Genomic DNA, 4,666 nt, shown 5'->3' with positions numbered 1-4,666 from the left:
GAGCCCCAAGTCAGGCTTTGCGCTGGGCAAGGAGCCTGCTTAAGATTCTCTCCTTCCCTCTGCAATCCCCACCCCCAGCCCCTGCTCATGCATGCATGTGCAGTCTCCTCTCTCTCAAAAGCAAACAAACAAACAAATGAGACTAATTTTTTATGGATTACTCATAGTAAACCTGTACTAGTTCCTAGTAATTACTGATTTTCTTCCTGACTTTTAAATTTATTTTTTAATTTTGTTGTTAAAGAATCTGTTTAATATTTAACCCTAAATTGGTAAGACATTTCCTCTTCTATGGTTTCTGGCACCCAAAATTATTTTTAAGTGGGATTTTTTTTCCCCCCTCTCTCCAATCTAGAGGACTTGGTGGGCATGGCTACCATGATGTGAGCTGAACCAAAACAGTAGTCAGCAGGGTTGGATCCTTAGAGATATTTGGCATTGGTTAATTGATTGTTTTGTCCCTAGAGCACAAATAAATGGGCAGCCCACTCAAGTCTTATTTGATCTGAGCAGAAATGAATGGAAGTGTGTCTTGAGTCAGAACACACCACCCCAGGATACCCTTCTCCTCACTGAATCCAGAATGCCCAATTCAGTGGCAGCAGTTCCCACTGCCATTTCTGTCGACAGAGAATAACCACAGTGGGGCTACTTCTTAAGCATGTCGAGATTTCCCTCATAAACGTATCTCTCATAGTTTTGGTGAAGGAAGCGTCTCCAGACGTTCACAGAAGGGAGGTGGAGTCATACATAGTAATCCACTTTGGCCTTTGGATGCCTTCCTTGGGCATTTCAACTTCACTCAGCATATACTTCTTTTGGCCCCATGTTTTAGGCAATTTATGAAGCAAACTCTTTGAGCTGTTTTTAGTGGGTTATATGCATCAAAACTAGAATTGTAACTTGGTGCAGTGTAATTAATAAATTTTGTCTGCTCCAATATTATATTTCTTCCACTCTGCTCTAATATCCTTAGGATTGGTTCCCATTCATGTTCTCCGGTTTTTTGCTAATATAAATTTGCAAAACCTCACAATTATTTTGGGTATATTATGCCTTCTCTTGAGTCACACTTTTTTACTGACTTGTTAGAAACTGAATTTATGAGTCTACAAACAGTGAGAATGGACTATTGTGCATTTAATCAAGTGCTGACTCCAGCTCTACCAGGAATGCAGATGTGTGAAAGTTTCTTTTTTGCTTGAGCAAAAAATACATTCCCTGACAACTGGTATGCTGGGTTTTTGTTTGGTTTTGTTTTGTTTTTCTTTTTACCTGTTATTAAGTTTGCTTTCAGCTATTGGGACCACTAGTACACTCAGTGTTATGTCAACCTTCCAAACCTATGTCAGAATCTAGTCAAAGGGAAATTGATTACCTCGCTATCCTGTAAGACATCACCCTGGTCTGTTTCACTGATGAGATCATACTGATTTAACCAGGTGAATAGGGAGTAGGAACTATTGTAACACTTGTGTGACACATGCGTGGAAATATACCACCCCCAGATTCTGAGGCCTTTGTCATCAAAAGTCACACAGCTGACTTTTCTAAGGGATCGGTGGTCTGGGACATGTCAAGATACATGTCCAAAGGCAAATGGCAAATTTTCCATCCTCTTATTACAAAGAGAGAGCCACAGTGCCTAATGGAGTTCTTTAGATTTTGGAGGTAATGTATACCTCACTTGTGTCTGCTACTTGAACCCATTGTGCATTTAGCCCAAGAAGTTGCTAGTTTCAAATGGTGCACAGAATAGGAGAAAGATCTGGAACAGGTCCAGGCTGCAGTGCAGGCTATTTTATCACTTGGGTTATATACACAGCAGATCCAATGTTGCTTGTAGTATCTGTGGCAGATTGAGATCCTGCATGGGACCTTTGGCCAGCCCCTGTAGGTGAATCACTGGCTAGATGTTAGGATTCTGAACAAAGATATTCCATTCTCTTAGATAAAAATTTTCTTTTTGGATAACAACTGGGCAATTTTACAGACTGAGCACTTGGTCATAGGCCACCAACTTGTGGTACAGCCTACATTGCCCATAATGAACTCAATGTTGTGTGACCCATCAAGTCAAATATTGGGGCATGCACAGCAGAACTCCATCAGTTGGGGGTGATATATACATGCTAAGTCTCAAGTAGGTCCTGAAGTCACACGTAAGTTGCATGAGTAAGTGTCCCAGAGAACCATGATATGTATTCCTACTACATTTCCTTCTCTCTCTCTGCCCACACTTACAGCTTTGTGGAGAGTTCCTACAACCAGTGGTTTTGGGGAAATTTTTTGAACCTATTTACAAATGGTTTTAGATATATAGAAGGTTTTCTATGATTTAGAAGTATCCAGTTGTGGTACTTACTCCATTGGGGTTCCTGAGACCGAGTAGTAAGGAAAATTCCTCGTAGTGAGTAGAATGAATCAAATGCCCTTTATGAGTACTGCTTTACTACTACCCTCCATTTTATAAATGAAGAAACGGAGACTTGGCCTAGTGATATGACCCAGTTACTGCCACGCGGACCTCACACAGCCACCTCAGCTTGCTAATGGCAGAGAGATGATGGCCCTTCCTTCATCCTGCCTCTATCCCGTTTGGATTCAGTTTTACATCATAGAAACCACTTCACTATTTGAAAGCAAAGTGTTTTAATAGATGGATTTAAGTAGTCACAGCATTCTTAGGAAGTCTGGACGCCCAGGCTCTAGGCTGGAGCTCCAGAAGTGATTCCCAGAACAACAGGGCAAAATTGGTCCACCTAAGGATTAGTTGTCAATACCTTATAGGAAGCTAAGCAATCAGGAAGTTACTCTTCCAACAGCAGGCACCAGGATCACACCCCTGAGTCACCATCCAATGATCAGGGGCTTCCATTAGACCCACCGGGTCCAGAGATATATTGTATCTGCTAGATCTGCACCAGCAAAGTAAATGTGATGCTTTCTGTCTCCTTCCTCCTAACTTATCCTGAAGCAGGACATGGGAAGGATGTTCCACTTCTTCCTCTTAATAATAATTGCAAGAATTTATTGAGTGTTTCTAGGTACCAGGCAGGAGGCTAAGGTTTTTGTATTCACTGTACCAGTGAATCTTATAACTCTGTCGAGAATATATTTTTACAACCTCCATCTTGAAATGAAGAAAGCAGACTACAAAGAGGCAAAGAAACTTGTCCAAGATTGTGTATTTGTAGATAGAAGACCTGGATTAAGTCGGAACTTGATGATATCCATATCTAGCTACAGAGGAATCTGAGGTTATAATATTTAGCTTTCTACCTTCTGTAGTACAAAAGGCCTACTATAGCAAGGTTGGTTGTTGAACTGGCCATCCTACTGGATCCTCCCTTTTATTAAAGAGAGCTGCTAAAGTGTTTTTTCCCCTGATTTACTGTGAAGTCCTTGAAGATACCCCAATTTCTCCTTTAACACAGAACCTTACATAATATGCAATCAGTAAATGTGTTTTTATGACACTGATGCCATAGGCATTTGGGGTTCAACCCATTCCAGTAGTCCATGTTTAAGCTGCCATGGAACCACTGCCTTTCTGCAGTCTGGTTTTACAGAGCAGTGGCCCAGCTTAGGCTTTCTCCTTGATGTTAGAAAAAGAATAGTATTTTGATTTTAGCAAAACCCTTTTTATGCTCCAGGTATCGTTGTGGTTACATCAAAAACACATAGCAATTCTCAGAATGTATCATAATTTTGGAAAGTGAGGAATGACATTTCACCAGAGTTAAAAAAAAAAAAAATCGTAAGACTAGCTGAGTGATGCCCAGGGGGCCAGTCAGGGGCTTGTTGGTTTCAGAACAGAGCTCAGTTAGTAGGAGTATAGGCCACATCTAGAATAAACAGAAGGCGATGACCTGGTAGATAACTACAGCCAGAAGAGGTGTATCTAAAGGAAGAGATAAGCTAAGGTCTCCCAGACTGCCATTGATTTCAGGGAAAGTGACCTGACCTGAAAGCTGTGGAGACAAGGCATCTGATTCTAGTGACTTCTCACTAAAAGTGAGTGACTTCAACACTACAGGTAGGGAGCATAGAGAATAGAAGTGATTTTCACAGAAAATACAATGTGTCCAGATTTGGATAAGTTGCATTTGAGGGCTATGGGACATCAAGTGAAAATAATTCCTATCTAACCAGCAGGTGCATATGAAGGTGTGTTGTTCAGGAGAGAGGATCTTTGGCTAGAGATAAAGATCAAGGAGTCATCCAAAAATGAGTGGCAGTTAAAATTGTACGTGTGGATGAGATTGTAGGACTTCCTGTAATAATGGAAACCGTAATTCTGTGCTGTCAGACACAGTAGCCATGAGCTATGAAATATGACAGATGAGACTTAGAAACCAAATTTTTATTTTATTTCAATTAATTAAATTCCATATAGCCACATGTGTCTTGTTCTATTGAACAGCACATATAGAGTGAAGAAAAGAGATGACTGAAAACAAATCCTTAAAAACAAAATGTTGAATATCTGAGGTTATCTTGATAACCAGAACACAGACAAACCAGAATACAGGACTTTCTGAATTATTTATTTTTTTTCTTTTGTATTTTGTCAAATGTTAAAGAAAATCAAATGATACAGAAGAGCTTCTGTTGGAAACCAACAGCTTCCCACACTCATCGCCAACTTCCAACTTAGTGGCAA

Source organism: Enhydra lutris, unplaced genomic scaffold (genome assembly GCF_002288905.1).
Source record: "Enhydra lutris kenyoni isolate GAN:26980312 unplaced genomic scaffold, ASM228890v2 scaffoldscaffold2, whole genome shotgun sequence".
NCBI lineage: Eukaryota > Metazoa > Chordata > Mammalia > Carnivora > Mustelidae > Enhydra > Enhydra lutris.
This window is presented reverse-complemented; position numbering follows the sequence as displayed.